General features: G+C 41.9%; 1 pseudogene; it reads right to left on the reverse strand.

The window, feature by feature from the left end:
• Positions 1 to 1,109: 1,109 nt before the first annotated feature.
• LOC112404242 (glycine dehydrogenase (decarboxylating), mitochondrial pseudogene) lies at positions 1,110 to 4,112 on the reverse strand (annotated as a pseudogene).
• Positions 4,113 to 7,703: the final 3,591 nt, after the last annotated feature.

Genomic DNA, 7,703 nt, shown 5'->3' on the forward strand with positions numbered 1-7,703 from the left:
TTACATGTACAAGGGGCCTGAATATTTAATAGATGGCTTCATGTGACATCTTCTTAGTTTCAACTTTGAGTTAAATTAGCAGGTTGCTTTGTAAGAGACATATCAAACAAAAGTAAACAAAGCAATCATACTCCAATAAAAATTAATTTTAAAAATAAGTAAACCAGAATTCTCTGGAGACTGATGGCCTTAGCCCTTTCTATAATTGAAAATAGTTTTGTGTTTATGACAGAGCTCTGTGGGGTTTAAAAAATTTTTTTAATTAAATTAAGTAGAAAATCAATATAAAAAACTAAATGTATGGTGCATAACAGGCTATAATTACAGTTCTGGCTTCACTTGCACTTTTTCAGTGAAAAAAGCATATATTAATTTGAATGATATGAAACTGCTATCTTCATTGGTCAAAATTTCATTTGGCTTCACCTAATACCTTGTAACTCATTTATTAAGGTGTTAGTTCTTAGCCTCTTACTGAAGAACTTAAATCTTCCTTTAAGGAGGGAAAAAAAAGGTTTGCAGTTAGGAATTGTGGGTCTCAGGGTTTGTAATGGGAGGAGGCAGTTACACTAAAGTGTTTTTTTTCCCAACTACTTAATTTAAACTATCAAAGTAGAACAACATGTACGTGGTTAAAAAAAAATCAAACGACAAGATGAAATGAACTACAAATGAAAAGTACATGTTTCCTCTCTCCTATCCCACTAGAAAAACATACATGATTTTCACTGAACTCCCTAGAGGTAATCACTTTAAATCCTTTCTAGCTTTATTTCATTTGGTCACTGCTATGGTCTGAATGTTTGTGCCCCCCAAAATCCATAAGTTGAAATCCTAAACCCTAAGGTGATTGTATTAGGAGATGGGGCCCTTGGGAGGTGACAAGGTCATGAGGGTGAAACCCTCATAAATGGGATTAGTGCCCTTACAAAAGAGGTTACAGAGAGATCCCTCCCCTCTTGGCCATGTGAGGGTACAATTAGAAGTCTGCAACCTGGAAGAAGGCTCTCATATCACCATGTCAGCACCCTGATCTTGGACTTCCAGGCTTCAGAACTGTGAGAAATAAATTTCTGTTTTTGATTAAAAAAAAAAAGAAAGAAAGAAAATGGGAACTCATAAACAACCATGGGTGGACAGGTACAAACCATGTGCTGATTTCCACAGACGTCATCAATCCAAGTGATGATTGGCCAGCATTTGTTCTCTGGTTTCATCAAGGTGGGTGGGAATGCTGCCACCTCTCTGGAATATGGTCGATCCCAGTGGGAGGACATGAAACAGGACAAGGAGTGTGGAGACCTCCTCAGTGGATTGACCCTGGGGTTGATGCAGCCTTCCTCGATGTCAGCGATTTCCTGCCGAATGCTGATCCTGGCGTCACAGAATCTATCCAACTCTGCCTTGTCTTCTGACTCAGTGGCTTCAATCATGAGAGTGCCTTCCACTCGCCAGGACATGGTAGGTGCATGAGATCCATAATCCTAAAGCCTCTTGGCCACATCCATGGCCTCCATATTTGCAGACTTTTTGAAGGGTCTTATATCCAAAATAAATTCATGGGCCACGTAGCCTCTTGCACACTGGAAAAGGACTCTATAGTGTTTTTCTAATCGCTTGGCTATGTAGTTGGCATTTATTATAGCAATTTCTGTGGCCTGTTTAAGGCCCTTGCCTCCCATCATCTTAATATAAGCCCATGAAATGGGCAAGATGGAACTGGAGCCCCACGGGGCTGCACTGACAGTACCCAAAAGCTGGGCATCTTCACTTGGCTTTGCTGCAACGATGGGATGATTAGGCAGAAAAGGGAGAAAATGCTTCTTCACTCCGATGGGCCCCATGCCAGGGCTGCCTCCTTCAGGGGGAATGCAGAAAGTCTGGGGAAGATTTACGTGTGAGATCAGACCCAAAGTCTCCAGGACAACAGATTCCACATGAATGGTCATATTTGCCCTGTCCAGGTAGATCTGTCCTCCGTGTTGGTGGATCAGTTCACACACGTCTCTGACGGTCTCTTCAAACACTCCACTGGTAGATGGGTATGTAATCATGATTGCTGCCAGGTTCTCCTTGTGTTTATCCACCATAGCCTTGAAATGAGCTGCATCGATACCTCCGTATTTATTTACCTCCACAGACTGAATCTTCATGCCTGCCATGTGAGCACTTGCAGAATTTGTCCCATGTGCGGATTTTGGAATGTGTCTCTCTCCTTTCCCGTCTAAGTAGGCTCAGATAGTGACCAGCCCGGCATATTCCCCCTGGGCTCCTCTGTTAGACTGGAAAGAGATTCGGTCACAGCCCATGAGTTCACACAAATCCTTCTCAAGTTCTCAGAAAAGCTGCTGGTCCCTTGGATCTTGATCCAGAGGCACAAAGGGGTGGATGTTTGCAAATTCTTTCCATGTGATAGGCACGAGTTCTGATGAATTGTTGAGTTTCATGGTAAGGGACCCCAGGGGAATCATGCCATGAACAAGGGAAAGGTCTTTGTTTTCCAGTCTCGTCATATATCAGACAATATTTGTTTCTAAGTGATAACTGTTGAACACTTGATGTGTGAGGAATGGGCTAATTCTCTTGAAAGCAGACCCTAGGATAACTCTCTGCTTCTCACCCATGCTTTCAGCAACCAGCTCTGCCGACGACTCACAGCCAAAGATCCACAACAAGTCGTGCAGATCTTTTTCACTGACTTTCATTAAGAGAAATACCAAGTGTGCCAACCTCAATGAGCTGAATATTTATTTGCCACTGAGCGGCCCAAAACCTCATTCACTGAGCAGCCACGCTGAATCTTCAAAGTGTCAAAGAACAAGTCGTGCTGGAGTTGGTGCCCTGCTCACTTGAGACGTTCAGACAAAATCAAAGTGGCATTATGTACCCTCCTAGCAATATGTTCCAGCCCATGGGACCCATGGTAGATGGCGCACATTGTAGCCATATTCGCCAAGAGAGCCTGAACTGTACAGATGTTGCTGATAGCCTTGTCTTTCTGGATGTGTTGCTCCCTGGTTTGAAGAGCAAGAGGATACACTTCTTTTCCACTGGCATCTCTTGTTACTCCCACCATTCTTCCAGGTATCATCCTCACCAAGCTTTCTCTGACAGCTAAAAAGGCATGTGGTCTGCTATAGCCTAGTGGCACTCTAATCTCTGTGAGCTGCCCAGGGCAATTCTACCCCCAGTTCTCCAGGAAGCCTCAGGCTACACAGAGCTAAAAGATCAGCAGTGCAGCAGGCCAAGCTCCCGGCCTGATGGGAACTCCACAAGTTCTGTGAAGCCTTCCACTTTCCCCTCAGTGTCCAGGTACTAGAACAGCACTCCACTGAAATCTTTTCCGCTGAAGTCCGTTTCATGGGGTAACTTCAGTTCAGTGAGGACTCCAGCATACTTGGCTTGAGTCTGGATGACAGCTATTGTCTGTGGATGGCAACAGGGGTCAACAAAAATCTTCCTCCTCTTGTTGTGTCTGTGGCAGAACTGCATTGCCTCTGCACCCGTGGTGGCCTCATCCAGCAGGATGCGTTAACCATGCCCATACCTGTGATGTCACACACCATGGTCTGGTAGTTGAGTAAACTGTCCTCTCTCCTCTGAGACACCTCTGGCTGGTACTGAGTATACTGGGTGATCCACCTTGAGTTCTCCAGTTAAGTTAGACAAAATTGTCTGTAGCACTGAGCAGTTATAATAGCCCATGCTAATATACAATCTCCAGATCTGGTTCTTGCTGGAAATGGCATGCAGAGTTATAAGGATATCATTTTCACAGACAGGGTCATCCATTTTCAAGGGTCTTTTCAAGCGGATGCTGGCAGGGATGTTCTTTTCGCTCAGTTCATCTACTCTCGCTGGCCCCAGGGCCAATAACATCTCCTCCGGTCTTTGTCCCCGAGGTTGATATGCCTCCGAGCAAAGTCGTCGCGTCTGGGCAGGAGGCGCTGCAGGAGACGCAAGCACAGCCGCCCCGCTATCCCCGCCGCTACTGCTGTAGTGGCCCCGCGGAGGCCACCCGGGGGCGGGGGCCCCGCGCCCCCAGCCAGGCGGTGCTAGCCTCGGACTCCGCAACCCAGACGCAATCCACAGGCCCCGGCGCACATCTGCATGGGGGTGTCCCTTGCCCGGGCCCACGAGAGTCAGCTGCGCTTTCAGCTCTCCTGGTCGCGGCCCCCTGGGTGGCGGCTGCCCTAGGGTGGCTGGAGCCCTTTCCCGCTGGATGACCAAATGGACAGATGGATGTTCAGAGGCAATGAATCTGTGCCACGCTGAGCCCAGAGGTGCGCACAAGGTTGTTACTCCCAGGACTTTTTTTTTAATGCCCATAGTTTTTCCAGATCGTGTTGTATCTGACCTGGGCCTTAGGCTTGGGCATCAGTATTTTCAGTAAAACTGCCCTGTTGATTCTAATTTCAGTCAAGGTTAAAAACACTACTCTAAAAGGGTAAAAGAATAAAGAGAACGTGAAAATGATAATATAAAGGGTAAAAAATTAATAAGCAGAATAAATAGTTATTTATATTTGCTAGAAATTTCATAATATATAAAATGTTTATATAATCCCATTTGTGTTGGTTTTAGCAGGATACTGATGATACTGTTGAAAGAAAATGTGACAAAATAATAGCTATGCCTGGTTAATTTCATATAGATAAAGTATTATTTCTCTTTTATTATAAAGTTTATATTATAAAGTTCCTTTATACTTTTTGCCTCTCTCCAAAACAGATTTATGTGTTAATTTTATAATCAAGAGAAATAAATTTAAAATACACAGAGAAAAATGTGCCTTCTAAGTGATTCTTAGGCACTTTAAGTGTGAGGACTTCTGCCCTGGAACAGTTCCTTACAGGTCATCCAGCTGTAATGGGTACATTACCAGACAGCACATGAAGATTTGATTCAAAGAAGTAAAATAATCCTAACCGCTGAGTTTGGAACTACCAAGACCCCAAACTTAGCATATGTACAACCAGCAACTCTTTCAACCATTCCTGTAAGTGGACATCTTTAGACAACCCGCTTCACTTTTGGGCTCTTAAGTTATTAGAAAACTGCTCATTCAAAGTCAATACCTTGACTCCACTCTATTCCTACCTACTTGACTCTAGAATCCAGATACTGAAATGTCTCCATTTAAATTAGCTGTCACTTGGGGAATCGAGGGCAAAAGTGATGAGAAGAAAAGTTCAGGCTCAGTCCTTGGCTTTTATATTGATTCAGTCACCCAAGGACCTCATGTACAATCATATAGAAGTGTAAATTAGAAACATATAAAATAAATTCAGAATCTTTCTACCTACCTCCCCAAGTCCCAAATCAATATAATAAACACTTTGTAAGCTTGCCAAGGTCACCACGTAGAGATGTTTTGGTTTAAAGAAAGGAACCAGTATTTAAAAATGTGTTATTTCCAATGAGAATGCAGAAATTCAGACTGAACCCACAGGTTCTAATGGCAAAACTCAGCCAGATAAAACAAATATAGTTAGCCACAGTATAAGTCATTCCATATTACGTTGCATTAGAGACCTTCTATTGCCCAGCTGTTATAGCCCATATGAGTTTTTAACACATTATTACATCTTCAAGAGTGAGTATTCCTTTTTTATTTTAATACATCTTTATTGGAGTATAATTGCTTCACAATACTGTGTTAGTTTCTGTTGCACAACAAGGCAAATCAGCCATATGCATACACATGTCCCCATATCCCCTCCCTCTTGAGCCTCCCTCCCATCCTCCCTATCCTACCTGCCTATAGGTCATCGCAAAGCACCGAGCTGATCTCCCTGGGCTATGCTGCTGCTCCCAGCCAGCCAACTATTTTACATTCAGTAGTGTGTATCTCACTTTGCTACTCTCACTTTGCTCCAGCTTTGCCCTCCCACCCCATGTCCTCAAGTTCTCTATGTCTACCTCTTTATTCCTGCCCTGCAACTAGGTTCATCAGTACCATTTATTTTTTTTTTTTTTTAGATTCCATATGTACGCATTAGCATATGGTATTTATTTTTCTCTTTCTGACTTACTTCACCCTGTATGACAGACTCTAGGCCCATCCACCTCACTACAAATAACTCAGTTTCGTTTCTTTTTATGGCTGAGTAATATTCCATTGTATATATGTGCCACATCTTCTTTATCCATTCATCTGTCAGTGGACACTTAGGTTGCTTCCATGTCCTGGCTATTGTAAATAGTGCTGCAACGAACATTGTGGTACATGACTCTTTTTGAATTACGGTTTTCTCAGGGTATATGCCCAGTAGTGGGATTGCTGGGTCGTATGGTAGTTCAATTTTTAGTTTTATAAGGAACCTCCATACTGTTTTCCATAGTGGCTGTATCAATTTACATTCCCACCAACAGTGCAGGAGGGTTCCCTTTTCACCACACCCTTTCCAGCATTTATTGTTTCTAGATTTTTTGATAATGGCCATTCTGACCAGTGTGAGGTGATACCTCACTGTAGTTTTGATTTGCATTTCTCTAATAATTAGTGACGTTGAGCATCTTTTCATGTGCCTCTTGGCCATCTGTATGTCTTCCTTGGTGAAATGTCTATTTAGGTCTTCTGCCCATTTTTTAACTGGATTGTTTGTTTTTTTGATATTGAGCTCCATGAGCTGTTTGTATGTTTTGGAGATTAATCCTTTGTCTGTTGTTTCATTTGGAAATATTTTCTTCCATTCTGAGGGTTGTCTTTTTGTCTTGTTTATGGTTTCCTTAGCTGTGCAAAAGCTTTTAAGTTTCATTAGGTCCCATTTGTTTATTTTTGTTTTTATTTCCATTTCTCTAGGAGGTGGGTCAAAAAGGATCTTGCTGTGATTTATGTCATAGTGTGTTCTGCCTATGTTTTCCTCTAAGAGTTTTATAGTGTCTGGCCTTACATTTAGGTTTTTAATCCATTTTGAGTTTATTTTTGTGTATGGTGTTAGGGAGTGTTCTAATTTCATTCTTTTACATGTAGCTGTCCAGTTTTCCCAGCACCACTTATTGAAGGGACTGTCTTTTCTCCATTTGTATATTCTTGCCTCCTTTATCAAAGATAAGGTGACCATATGTGCGTGGGTTTATCTCTGGGCTTTCTATCCTGTTCCATTGATCTATATTTCTGTTTTTGTGCCAGTACCATACTGCCTTTTGTGTGTGTTTGTGTGGATATATTTTATTTTAATTATTTTTTTTAATTTAATTTTATTTATTTTTTTACACAGCAGGTTCTTATTAGTTATCCATGTTATACATATTAGTGTGTATATGTCAATCCCAATCTCCCAATTCATCACATCACCACCCCCACCCCCTGTACTGTCTTGATTACTGTAGCTTTGCAGTATAGTGTGAAGTCAGAAAGCCTGATTCCTCCAGCTCTGTTTTTCTTTCACAAGATTGCTTTGGCTATTCGTGGTCTTTGTGGTTACATACAAATTGTGAATATTTTTGTTCTAGTTTTGTGAAAAATGCCATTGGTAGTTTGATAGGGATTGCATTGAATCTGTAGATTGCTTTGGGTAGTAGAGTCATTTTCACAATGTTGATTCTTCCAATCCAAGAACATGGTATATCTCTCCATCTGTTTGTATCACCTTTAATTTCTTTCATCAGTGTCTTATAATTTTCTGCATACAGGTCTTTTGTTTCCTTAGGTAGGTTTATTCCTAGATATTTTATTCTTTTTGTTGCAATGGTAAATG

Source organism: Neophocaena asiaeorientalis, unplaced genomic scaffold (assembly GCF_003031525.2).
Source record: "Neophocaena asiaeorientalis asiaeorientalis breed wild unplaced genomic scaffold, Neophocaena_asiaeorientalis_V1.1 scaffold293, whole genome shotgun sequence".
NCBI classification, from domain to species: Eukaryota; Metazoa; Chordata; class Mammalia; order Artiodactyla; family Phocoenidae; genus Neophocaena; species Neophocaena asiaeorientalis.